A 14449-nucleotide genomic window follows, 5' to 3' on the forward strand; every position below is an offset into this window, starting at 1 on the left:
TTGTAGCATTCTAGGTATTTGCAAAGGGCACTTTTTCCCCCCTCAGAACTGTATCTGTATATTGTATCTTGGAAATAATTATTTTCCTCCTTAACACATCTCAGAAATGAGCAGTTTCCGTAGTGCAGTGGTTATCACGTTCGCCTCACAAATCTCAGAAATGCCTGAATAGTTTGTAATTGTTGTTGTTTTTAAAATAGTAGAGCTTTGGAATGAGGCAAGACTTGGAAAAATGTGGTCATGGATTTTCTCAATCTGGGGACCCTGACTCAATCTGGGAATTCTCACTGGCATTTTATTAGAACCACCAAGTCCATTTCATTACCTGTGAGGTTTCAGAGGAAGTAAATCCCTAGAACAAGGTTCCCCTTGTGTGTCCAAGTGCACCTTGGGCCTTATTCTCCCCACAAGCCCATAAAGGTAATAGCAACACACTCTGCTGGGCACACAGTAAAAAAAAAAAAGCCTCATTGCTGGTTGCCCATGCTCCAGAGGCTGCCACTCTTCACTCCCTGTGGCTCCTGGCAGTCCTTATCACTGCCAGGAAAGAGATTGTTTCCCATGCAGTGTAGCTCAGTGGTGTAGGGTCAGCATTATAGAGATGTGAATTGACATCCCTGCTCAACCACTTATGCAACTCCGGGCAAATTTATTAACCTCTTTGATCCTATTTCTTCATCTGGCAAAGGGACATACACATTTCCAACTGAAAGAATCGTGGTGAGGATTAAATGAAACAGTGCGTAGAAAGGGCTTAGGATAGCACCAGGTATGTAATAAGCATTTAACCAATGATAGGTGGAAGCCACAGTAAAGTAGCAGCCATAGCAGGCATCGCTCACTCCTGCTGCGGCAGGAACAGATTCTGCTATCATCAGGTCTAAGTCCATTAAAAGAGAAAACAACTTTTGTTCTCTAAATTTGAAGGGAAACAAGCTATACACATCAACTACTAAGAGTGTAACTACACAGAGAGCTTCCTTATCCATAAATCACAGGCCAAGCTACATAAAAATTGCACAAGGAAATCATGAGGCAGGAGTCTCCACTCTCTTGGGTGACTCCTGAACAGCCCCACGGTCAAGCAAGAAAGGAAAGATAAATCTAAAACACTTAATACATTTCAAGCACTGGTATATGTAGCTTAATATGTACATGACATTACAAAACACTGTTGATCCCTATGTACATGGAGAATGATAAACTCTGCTTGGAAGAACCAGTCTCTGCCCTTAGCATGACTGCACAGGCACAGTCGTGTCTTTAGTTTCTACTTTCGTCTTTTAAAGAAGGGATCAAGCTTGTTTATGTGGTTCCTGTGGGCACAGTGGTGACAGAGTTCTGTGGGCACAGCCTGATTTATAGCATTTGCCAATTTCCATGGTATAAATACTCCCACCATGAGGCTTCACTGAAAGCAAAGTTGTGAAAGGGTGCATGGTAGACAGTACCAGCCCGCTCCACTGCACCACTGTGTAAATGGAGCAAGCACTGAGGCTGGGGTTGGATGTTATTAGGACGAGAAGTTCAGCTCTCTCGCCCAGCCAGCATGGCTCAGTGGTTGAGCTTCGACCTATGAATCTGGAGGTTACAGTTCAATTCTGGTCAGGGCACATGCCCAGGGTGCAGGCTCGATCCCCAGTAGGGGATGTGCAGGAGATAGCCAATCAATGATTCTCTCTCATCACTGATGTTTCTATCTCTCTTTCCCTCTCCCTTCCGCTCTGAAATAAAAATATATTTAAAAAGAAAAAGAAAAGATTTCAGCTCTTTCAATCTCTCAACTCACTTCCACTCTAAAATGGTTAGATTCTATTTCTGCTTTCAGGCTAAATTATTTTCAATCCTTTAATTTTTCCCACTGGTCTTACCTTCTTGTCCTTGGTTCCTCCTGTTACTTTGCTATGAATGATAAACAATCTGTATCCTTCTGACTGAATATAATGAAAGAGAGAGGTAAGATATCAGTCATTTGGGGATAAAGGAAGACCTGGATTTCTGACAATGCTGTTACAAAATAAGCTTATTTTAAGTAGGGTTCATTATAGCATGTGTCCAGAATAAGTTGCTAATATTCAAGTTCAGGTCCTTACAACTGTAATTTTAGCCCATCTCATGTTAATATGGTTTTTCAGTTTCTCTCTTCACCCAATCCAGCCAGCACACTCTTGCCAGAAACATCTTCCTGAAATAATGCTTGGATCACATTTCCTACTCAAAAATTCGAATGGTTTCTCAACCCCTTCAGAGAAAAGTCCAAACTCTTAGCTTTCGAGGCCTTTCCAAGACAGAACTCCAATGGCTGTAGGTGCCCACATCTCTCGGATCTCTTTACCCAGTCTACTTGCCATCCTTTCTGCCCCTCAATTCCCATCTTCCTTTATGTAGAGAATATTTCAATGTATGTTTGATTGCTAAATGCTTACCCCTTCTTCAGTTCTATGACTATTCTAACCACTCTTTGTGACTTGATCTTCCCTCTTCTGAACTAATTCAGCTATCTTTACCTCCCAAATTGCTCATATTCCCACTGATTGGTGTTGAAGCTATTTGTTTACATAACATTCTCAAATAAATTCCAGCAGGGAAAGCACCAGGACCACATCTTTGACTGCTCTGCCAGCTCTCTCCACTAGAACTCTCTGTGATGATGTAAAGGTTTTTAACCCACGCTGACTAATATGGTAACGACTAGCTATAGATGGCTAGTGAGCACATGAATTGTGGCCAGTGCAACTGAGAAACCGAGCTTTAATGTTATTTATTTCAATTACTTACAATTCTAATTTCAATGTAAAGAGTCGTGGATGACTCTTAATTGTATACTAGACAGCACAGCTAGACCCACCACAGGACATAGCGCAGTGTCATCTGTTTTGTAGCTGTTCAACAACTATTTGTTAAGGAATCAGTGAAATTCTCTAATGTCAGAAATTCTCTAAATTCTAGAAATTCTCTAAATTCTCTAATATAACCCCAAAACTGCCTTCTAGCTCATCCCTAGTTTCTAACTACCTCTTACTACAGTCTCTGGGCATGTTCTAATCCTCCAAAAGCTTTCTAGTGACCTTGTTGAAACAGCCACCAGATGGAATTTAAATGGTCACAAGTACACAATCTGTTTCTATCACCCTAAGACACAGAGGTGACCACCAAACATGCCAAGAATGGAGCATTAGAGAGCACACTATTTCTTCCCACAGGCTCATCTCCACCCTTAAGGATAAATGTGCCCAAACCTGCACGGCTAAGTCTATATGGAGACTTTCTAGAATTTGTCCTGCCCCTTTGGGTCATTTTGCCATGCTATTTAAATTTAGTAAGTCTAGATTTCAGCTTATCATAGCTGAAACATGATTAATTCTTGTTTCAATTCGCAGCAAATAATCTCATATGTTTTTGTGCCTTCACTTGCACAGATGGGACAACAGTTATTTTGCACTATTTTAAAATAGTATAAGCACTCTGTTTCAGCAATGTTTAAGAAAAACTAGAAAATTATTTCTCTCAATTTGAAAAATGCTAAACTTCATTGAGGAATAACTCCAAATAGAATTTTAAAGTGAGATGGACCTTAAACATCAATGAACTTAACGTACCCACTTTACCATGAAATATGATCAAGTTCATATAGCATTGTTTTCATAAAACTATTAGTAAATCTTTGCCTACAGCAGAGATAACCAGAAGTATATCTGATTTCTGTAGCACTTTCCACTAACAGAATCCTGGTTTATAGGAGTATTAAAATGTTTTTTATTTAAAATGAGCAAATTAGATAACTTCACTTTATAAGCATAAAAGATAAAACACTATCTTTATTCTTCACTCCATAGTATTTAGAAAAAGATAATGTAATAACATCTGTCTCACACAAAAAAATCAATCTCTGTAAGAAAAGGAAACATTTACTTATTTGCCTTCTGTTTTTATTAGATATTGAGATCTGCAGATGTCACTTTCCATGAATAATTCACCCCAGAATTTGTCCAAACTCCTTATGAGCTTCTCAGAAGATAGTTAGAATTGCATACATTGCGACCTAGGACATTCATGCAAACAAACACGCACGCACACACAAGAAGTTAGTGCCAAATGTAATGAAATAATTTGTAGTACAATATAAATCACAGAAGACATTTTTTATGAAGTTTGTATTGCCCTATGCTCTTTAGAAAAATTAAAAAACACTTCTAGGCAGCTAGTCATTTTGTACTTTGTTTTCCACTCCTAAAGGGTCTTTGACTTCCAATTATACTGAATTATGGGACTTGTTATGCTGCACAATGATTATATTGTTTTACTGGAAATTCTCAATTTCAATATCAAAAAGAGTACAAACTTGCCTCCAAGATAGGGATTCTAAAATGTATTCACTGTCATCTGGTGTGGCTCAGTGGTTGAGCATAAACCTATGAACCAGGAGGTTACGGTTGGATTCCCTGTCAGGGCACATGCCTGGGTTATGGGCTCAATCCCCAGTAGGGGGCAAGCAGGAAGCAGCCAATCAATGATTCTCATCACTGATGTTTCTATCTCTCTCCCTCTCTCTTCTTCTCTGAAATCAATAAAAAAATATAAATTTAAAATGTATTCACTGTCAATTGGCAATTTGTCTAGCTCCAAATGTAAGAATTACACTGTAAAAAGTCATTTATTTTTTTCTGTCATTTCTGAAACCCAGATTAATTATATAACATACTTAAATAAATGCAATGTTATCTTTGAATTCACCTAGTACCCAAACTAAGCCAAAAGATGTTACTACAATATTTGATTAAATGGAGGTTATGTAGTACTTTATGATATAGAGAATAATGTGTATTAAATTAATATACACTGAGTGGCCAGATTATTATGACCACCTGACGTTTGTAGGCAAATTAGCTATAATTTCGCGCTGAAGTTGCTAGAGACCCAGACCATTATAAATAGGGAAGCAGGTTGTTTACCACGACAGAAGCGATTTTTTTTCTGAAGATATGGGTAAACAACGCGATTTAACAGCCTTTGAATGTGGGATATATTTGAACGTGAGTGGCCAGATTATTATGACCACCCCATCAGTACTTCGTTGGGCCACCTTTAGCCTTCAATACTGTGGCGATTCTTCTTGGCATTGACTCCACGGGATGTTGAAAGGTGATGCGAGGAATCTGACACCATGCCTGATGAATAACACTGTCCAGTTCTGTGAGATTTGATGGTTGTGGAACCAGCTGCCTGATGGTTCTTTTAACTTCGTCCCACAAATGCTCAATTGTATTGAGATATGGTGATTGTGGGGCCACCTAAGCAAGGTAAAGTCTCCCTCATGTTCTTGAAACAACTCCTGCACAATACAAGCACCGTAGCATGGAGCATTGTCTAGTTGAAAGAAGCCATCTCCATTGGGATACGCCATCAGCATGATAGGATGAACTTGATCAGCAATGATACTTAGGTATATCGTGCTATTCAGACATTGTTCCACACGAATTAAAGGGCCCAAATCATGCCAGGAAAACATGCCCCAAACCATAACACTGCACCCACCAGCTTGAAGGGTTGTACTCATGCATGTGGGGTGCATGCTTTTATGCTGTTTTCGCCAAATTCTCACTCTGTCATCTGCATGATGCAACTGGAAACGTGATTCATCGGACCACATGACTTTTTTCCAATGCTCGACTGTCCAATCCTTGTGTTCCTGTGCGAATTGGAGACATTTTATCTTGGTAAGTGCAGATAGCAAAGGTGTTCAAACAGGCCTTCGGCTTCCATATCCCATACGATGCAGTGTATGGCTAATTTGCCTACAAACGTCAGGTGGTCATAATAATCTGGCCACTCAATATATATATATATATATATATATCCCACGTTCAAAGGCTGTTAAATTGCATTGTTTACCCATATCTTCAGAAAAAAAATCACTTCTACTGTTGTGGTAAACAACCTGCTTCCCTACTTATAATGGTCTGGCCCTCTAGCAACTTCAGCGCGAAATTATAGCTAATTTGCCTACAAACATCAGGTGATCATAATAATCTGGCCACTCAGTGTATATTGCATGTGGAGTGTCCTGATGAAGAGCTTATTAAGTTGCCCATCTCTAAAAGTTCCCTACACTGATCCACACATTTGATTTTCCTTACTAATGGGTTTACAAGCCTACTTCTACATGACACAAAATGCTCCTTTTTTTTGGTTCAGCTTTATATTTATCTAAGATCTATATATATAAAAGCCTAAGTGACCAAACAACTGGAATGAATGTTTTCTATGATGCACACCTTCCACCAGGGGGCAGATGTTAAACACCGGAGCTACCCCCGGTGGTCAGTGCACTCCCACAGCGGGAGTGCCACTCAGCTGAGAACCATCCCAGTGGCCCACCAGCCCAGCGGCAGCCACTCACTCCCTCAGTAGTCCCACAGGTCTAATCTCCAGAGAACAGGACTCAGGCACCATGGCCACTTCCCTTCCCTAAATGCTCCAGAAGGAAGAAACAATATAAAAGCGGCTGCCAGGTGGCTCCCGACAACCAGTGCGAATGTCAGTAGGCAGATCCAGATCCCAGGCTGACAAGGACATCCCACTGCTCACCCAGAGGGCCAATCACATCCCAGAACGCCCCCTACACACCTCCTTTGGGACCCCACCCATGCCTCTGGTTATAAATAAGTGGCAACTATTTTCTTAGGATGTTACATCTACTAGAAATATTTTTGTTGTTGTTGTTTTTAATCCTCACTTTTGTTTCTAGGGAAATCAATTTGGTCTGAGACATACAGATATTTCCTACTTGAGAAATGCATCATGTAACTTGTAACTTGTTAGACAAATGGGCTGAAGGCTCTCTAGGGTTCCTGTATTGAGCACAACCTGTTCTACACACTCCAGGGACACTCACACTTCCAGACAGCATGTTCACAGTCTAAAAACTTTCTTCACTTCCAAGCACCCAGCATGAGATCTGTCCATATTATAAACAAATTAGCTTACATTATATTCAAGACGGCAGACATTAGAGTTGGTTAGTGTTTCCCAACAGTATTGAAACAATCTGAAGACAGATGTAAGTCTCTTTAGATACAGTCACAGCTGAGCTTAAGATTCAAAGCCAGGCTCAGGGAATAATTCATTACTCAATTGCATAGCTCAATAAAAACTATTTCTGGCATTTAAAAAAGAGGAATTCCTAAAAACACTAAAGGTTGTTTTGGATATAATGAAAGAACATTCTGCTAAAAGAAGCCAAATGCTTTCTTCACCATGAGGAATAAAAATTCTAATGCTTCATAAATTGAAAGATGTATTAAAAAGTCAGTACAACTTAGCATTTAGAATAAAGAAAAATATTAAAAAGATGTCAATATTATTGTTCTTGAGTCAAAACAAAAAGAATCTGCAAAACAGTTGATAAAGCGTGATGTAATGTTGTTTTTTGTTTGTTTGTTTAAAGTATTACATATGTCTCCTTTTTCCCTGATTGACCCTGCCCCCGGCCCCTCTCACTCCCCAGGACAAGTTCCTACCACCCCAGTGTCCGTGTCCATTGGTTATGCTAATATGCATGCATACAAATCCTTAGGTTGATCTCTTACCCCGCCCCCACCCCTCCATCCCCTGCCTTCTCTCTGAGGTTGGACAGACAGTATGTTCAGTGTTTCTTTGTCTCTGGATCTATTTTTGTTCATCAGTGTGTGTTGTTCATTATATCCCACACTAGAGGCCCGGTGCATGAAACTTCATGCACTGGAGGGGGGATCCCTCAGCCCAGCCTGCTCACAGTCCGGGAGCCCTCAGGGACAGGAGGCAACCCTGCCATCAGGGTAAGCCAATGCCCCCATCACACCTCTTCTGATGCCACTGCCGGCAGCGCAAGCCTTGGCCGGCCCTGGTTACCTGAGCCTCGGGCCAGCCCTGGGCAGCTGGGCAGCTGGGCAGCCTCCATTCAAGGCTTGCCTGCGCCTCAGGCAGCCTTGGGCAGCTGGGCAGCTGACATCTGAGGCTTTTTTGCACCTCGGGCCGGCACTGGGCAGCTGGGGGGCTGAGAGCAGGTCCGGCTGCACTGTGCACCTGCCACCGCCCCCCCCCCCCGGTGGGGCTGAAAGGACTGGGGGACTCTGGCGGGGCTGAGGGGACTGGGCACCACCATCTTGTGGCTATGGGTGCCACCATCTTTGTGATGGTGTGACGGTCAATTTGCATATTCTGTCTTTATTAGATAAGATATGAGTGAGATCATGTAATATTTATCTTTTTCCAACTGGCTTATTTCACTTAGCATAATGCTTTCCAGGCCCATCCATGCTATTGCAAATGGTAAGAGTTTCTTCTTTTTTACAGCAGCGTAGTATTCCATTGTGTAGATGTACCACAGTTTTTTAATCCATTCGTCTGCTGATGGGCACTTAGGCTGTTTCCAAATCTTAGTGATTGTAAATTGTGCTGCTATGAACATAGGGATGCATATGTCCTTTCTGATAGGTGTTTTCTGATTTCTTGGGATATATTCCTAGAAGTGAGATTACTAGGTCAAATGGGAGTTCCACTTTTAATTATGATGTAATGTTTTTGAGAAACATAAATATACAAACCAAATTATTAAGGTGATTATCTTTAAGTAGTATAGTGATTATTCTTTATTTTTTTAACCTACCTGTGCTTTATAGCTTTTTCTATAGTAAGTAGGTATTCATTTTCAAATTTAAAATAATTTATACTTTTTTAAAAATAACAATTTCCTGGAGCTAATAGTACACTGAGTAGTAATATCAACAATAGCAATAACCATAATGATAGCAAACATGTAATGTGTATTATATGTCCAGATGTTTAGATGCTTGTTTCAATTATGTGTATTTTGTCATCTATAATAATAAAAGCATAATATGCAAATCTACCAAACGACCGAACAGCAGAATGACCATCCGGACGACCTTCTGGACAACCACGCTATGACACGCACTGGCACCAGGCCAGCCAAGGCGGGTGCCATGCGATTAGTCGGGGGTGGAGGGGGGGCGGGCCCTGCCATCTCCCCATGATTGCCCTGCAGAGGGAGGCCCAGGCCACTGGCCGGTGGGGTGATCAATCGGGGGGCTCTGCAATCACTCCAAAAAGGGAGTCCTAGGCCACACTCTGCAGGACAATCGATTGGGGGGCTCCGTGGAACCAGGGAACCAGGCGTGTGTGGCAGCGGATGCGGGCAGCACCAGGCCAAGGTGGGTGCAGGTGGGGGGTGGGGCTGGGGCTGCAAGAGCCAGGGCTGCGAAGCCGGCAGCCAGGGGAAGGAAGGCCTACTCTTGCACAAATTTTGTGCATCAGGCCTCAAGTAAATATATATTGCTCTAGAGCCCTATTCGATATTCACAGTTGCTTGAATATTTCATATTTACACAGTCAATCTGCATTGTCAAATTTAATACAAATGTCTCATTTTTGAAAGTAAGGTTTCAATTTGCTATGATTCACTTCTTATTTGTTGCTTTCATTACTGAGTCACTAGGCCTCTACCAGAGACCTGACACTGATGGTGAAAGGAGAGTTTTTTCTCTGCTGCCTATTTGCTGAAAGTTGCTTAGCAAGTCACTTCATTCATTCATGGATTGAGCAGTGTCTGTGTAGCAGGCACACTAGTTGGGAGACATACGTGAAAGATACAGACATAAACATCACAGGATCCTGGCTTGTGGGTCATGCATATTAGTATATAAGTGGAGAGATATAGGGAGATAGGGAGGAAGATATGGAAACTAATTACAGTATGGTTAATATATGCTAATAGAACAAAATGCAAGTTGTTAGAGGAATAGAGAGGAGGAGAATAAGCCTTTTATCTGGAAAATAAAGCTGTTCCTCTGAGTCTTTTAAAAGCACATTATGAATAATAATGTCCACTAGGATCTTACCATGTTAGCTCCTATGAATAAATCAAATTAATATACACAAGCGTTAGGCATAACACTCAATGGGATTTTCTTAAATTCTCAAGGGATGTCATAATGGAGTGCAAGGGGAAGGAAGAATTTCTACACCTTCATGAACACAATTCTATTGGTATAATAGGAACAGCCAGGATATTAAATCAATATATTTCCAGCCTAGGTAATCCTTACCTCCTAGTGTTTCCATGATTCCTTATATGGAAAACCAAGCCTGGCCATCTCACATTTTAGAGATTTTTCCACTGGTACAGAGAGCATATCTCTGCCACCCGAAAAGGCTAAACCATGACTCCTATTGAAATAGATGTGACCTAAGAAGTGCTTCAATCAGAAAGGAGGTGCAATGCAAAATCCCTTTTTGAGCACGGTGCAGTGTACAAAGAAGGGGCAGGCAACAGTGACAGAATCAGATTCTTCAGTGTCTAGTCGCCAAGGCCCCCTACATCTTGGGAGCGCCGAGAACACTAGAGTTAGTGACCTATTTTCTCTGGAATAATCTGAGGGATAGAGAAGCTCTGCATTTGTCTCTGTATCTCATCCAACATGCCGCCAGCATGATAATGCAGCAGCAAGAGTGATGCTACTTAATAACTGAAGTAGCACTTGTCGGTATGGAATGGGCCTAGATCCTGTAAGCCCCTATGACAGTGGTTCTCAACCTTCCTAATGCCGCGACCCTTTAATACAGTTCCTCGTGTTGTGGTGACCCCCAATTTCATTGTTACAAATTGGACATAATTAAAGCATAGTGATTAATCACAAAAACAATATGTAATTATATATGTGTTTTCCGATGGTCTCAGGCGACCCCTGTGAAAGGGTCATTCGACCCCCAAAGGGGTCGCGACCCACAGGTTGAGAACCGCTGCCCTATGAGAAGGCACACAGAAGTGTTGGAAGGGCTGGTGGAAGTTGGGGTTGGAAATAAGGGCCGCAGAGCATGGAGCCTTAAGACTAAAGGCAAAAGGCTGGGGACACAACTGTCAGGTGTGGATATCAGCATGATCTCTCTAGAGGCCACATGGAGCCAGCCACATGTCAGCAGACCCCAGTGAGCCAAACAGACTAACTTCCTCACCACAGAGCTGGAGAACAGTGTACAGAACAAGGACCTGCATTCATAAAAGCCCCACTTGCCCACTGCCACAGGATTACATGATCTCCCTGGCCCCCAACCCCGAGACATATGACACCATCTAGGGAAGGAGCAGGGAAACGGTTGAGAAATCTGAAAGACTGAACATTTACTCTAAAGAGACTGAGTCATCCAAAAGAAATGATCTAAACAGGAAGAGACAGAAATGCATTTAATTAGCAAGATTAAAGCACGCCACCCCCCACCCCTATGCCACTAATAAGCAGAGTTAACAAGCTCAGGAGAAAAATTAAATCATTATCAAAAGATTCCCCCAAGCTTCTGAAAAGCCTGTGAGAGGGAATTATATGAAGCAGTAGTCACAGGGCAAATGTCATTTATCCTATTACACTAACACCCAGCACGCATAAGCTGGTTCTTTGAAGCAAGGTGACCCTCACTCAGTTGACAACTTGGGCTGATTATGGTAAAAGAGAAGAGATCCTCAGTCAGTAGGTCTTTGATGTCAATATACTCATTTTTTTTATCAGCTGCTTGCTGCTACTTGCCTTGCCCAGCAAAGGGAGTAGTCAGTGATGAGAGCTAGCACAAATACTGGTTTCTACTATGTTATTATTACCCCTGTACTCATATTCCCCAATTATTATGAGATGGATAATAGAAATATATATATATTCACAAATTGGGAAAATGTCTTCGTAGAGTGTAAAAAACCCAGGCTGGGAGACAGTAGATGGAGTGGCTGATACTATTTTGTTACTGTCTTTCCAGGTTCCCATATAAGGTATACCATATAGGGGAGAAGAATGTTGTCAAATAAGTTTGCAGAATTAAGCAGACTTTTTCTCTGAAGAGCTGCCTATAACAACTCTGATGTGCACAGTGAAATTCTGAAAGGGCCAAGTATACACTTTCCCAATGTATTCCAGTGGCGGGCGTGCTGCAGCTGCCTGGTATCGGCTCATGAGAGAGTGTGGGCTTCTCTTCACAGTTCTGAGATCAATGATGTTAGTAATAGTTTGAAATCAACCACGGTGGGAGTATTTATATCTTAGAAATGGGAAAACACTGGTAGGAATTTTTTTTCCTTCTGGAAAGCTGGCTCTTAAATATTTGCCAGCCTACTATTGTCTTAGAAACGCTTTGTTGATAAAATATGCCACAGCACTAGTGTATGAGCATATATTCTATTGCTGCTGCAACAGATTACCACAGAATTAGTGGCTTAACACAACACAAGTATATTATCTAACAGTGCTGTAGGTTAAAAGTCTGGCACAGGTCTCACTGGGCTAAAATCAAGGTGTCAGCATTTCTTTCTTTCTAGAGGCTCTAGGACAAGTACATTTCCTTGCCTTGTCTGACTCCTAGAGCCATCTGCATTCCTTGGCACACAGCCCCCTTCCTTCATCATCAAAGCCACTGACACAGGTGGAGTCCTCATATTGCATCACTCTGACTTACTCTACCACCTCCCTCTTTTAAGGACCTTTGTGATTTGAATAGGTCCACTACATAGTCCAGGATGATCTCTCTTTTTTTTCTGTCAGCTGATTAGCACCCTTAATTCCAACTGCAACCATAACTATCCTTTGCAATGTAAAATAACATTCACAGGATCCAGGGATTAGGATGTGGGTATCTTTGAAGGGCCATTATGCTGCCTACCATGACAGGTGTTCTAGAAACCAAGGGACATATTTCGGGGAGAGCCATAAAGCCCTTTAATGAAGAGTGCATTGGCTACTCTCTTTCCAATTTATCTCGTGTAAGTTATTTATCCTTTTAGAACCTCAGAGAATTGCTCTATGAAATGAGGGTAATGTGTTCTTTATCTACTTTGCACAGTTGTTTGGTTTGATCAATTAAGATAACAGAAGTGACAATGTCTTTAAAAGTAATGGGGTTCTCTTCCTACATGACATATCATTATTATTAAAAATAATTAATATAATACAAGGTTTTATTTAAAGTCAAAATAATTCTCATAATTTATAACTTAATCATTCTCTACCTGCGTGTTCTCAATTAGATAGGGCTGGCTCTGGTTCCTTGTCAGGAGGAGGGTGTACAGGAATAAGAACTGAGGACACATACTCAAGCTTCAATTCCCAGGTCACTCTAGATTTTTACTTGAGCCTAGATTTAGATTTGACCTCACAGAGTCTTTTGAATGAGTGGAACTCCTGGGAAAATGCAAGATCTTCCAAGGCCTTCAGGACTAGATATGGGCAAATTCCCCTTTATGGGCCACTCTTTCCTCTCTCCTACTTCAACTTTGTCTACAGCATTTTTAAACCATAACAGAAATAAGTGGGCTGAGGTGGGATAAAGAATGGGAATTATTTTTTCATGACTGCTCCCTTTTAAACACAACCTGAAACTCAGATCCTTTCCATAGGGTGTCATAGAATTAAATACTCTCAATCCTAGGTGTTGTTTGCTGAGTTGATGTCTCCCTTTATCTGAAATAAATAACTCCATTACTTATTGGAATGTTATTTTTACTTTTTGCTGCCCATATATTGGGCACTTTGTCTCCTTTTGCCTATATGTGTTATTGCATTACTTAGCATTTGAATTCTGCTTGCTAATTCACCAATTTGTAGATTTTTCTACCCAACATTCCCAGTATTCTAGGAACCTTATTACACATATTGTTTCCTACACACTCTACCAGCCTCAACAAAGAGTAAATGCATAGCTGGAAAAGAGATTTGTAAGGAATGTATTTTTAGATGAACTATAGATTTTACATGGAAAATAAATCTTAATAAACGATGTGTTCATTTGACTGTGTAGAATTTAGAATCATTTTACTCTGTCTTACAAAGAAAAACAAGATATCTTCGAATGTTCTTGGCACAGACAAGTAGCTGCAAGTTGTTAGTTATCAGCGACTGATAAACCTGACACTACCCCAGGTTGGTTATACAATCCACCACTCCCTGGTCCCTGAGAGGGTTCCGCCTTTGGAATCTGTGTCACCTTATGCCGCCATCAACAAAACCAGCCAGGCAGGATGGTGACCTGGGCAGAGCCAAGATTACCAGAACAGGACCACTTTCTGTAATGTTTTGACTCAACTATGAGGATTTTGAATGTCAGAGTTAGTATTCGGTGTTGGGACTTTTCTGATAATTTCAGGACCCAAACTAACCTGTCCTCCTGCGCTTTACTCCAAGAGCCAGCAGGGGATTGGAAGCAGAGGCAACATCTTGACAAAAAGTGTGTTGGACCCACCTTGGTTGCCAGTGGGGCTTCTGTGGGCTAGTCCTGCCCGTGAACCATTGGGATATGTAAGTTTTTATTCACTTTGCCTCCATGAGAATGACAGAAACCTTTGGATTAGAAATGAGTGCAATATACATGCACAAGCAAACCTAGAACTGTTTTCATGGGAAATGAGAAAAGAAAA

This window comes from Myotis lucifugus, unplaced genomic scaffold (assembly GCF_000147115.1).
Source record: "Myotis lucifugus unplaced genomic scaffold, Myoluc2.0 scaffold_24, whole genome shotgun sequence".
Taxonomy (NCBI): Eukaryota; Metazoa; Chordata; class Mammalia; order Chiroptera; family Vespertilionidae; genus Myotis; species Myotis lucifugus.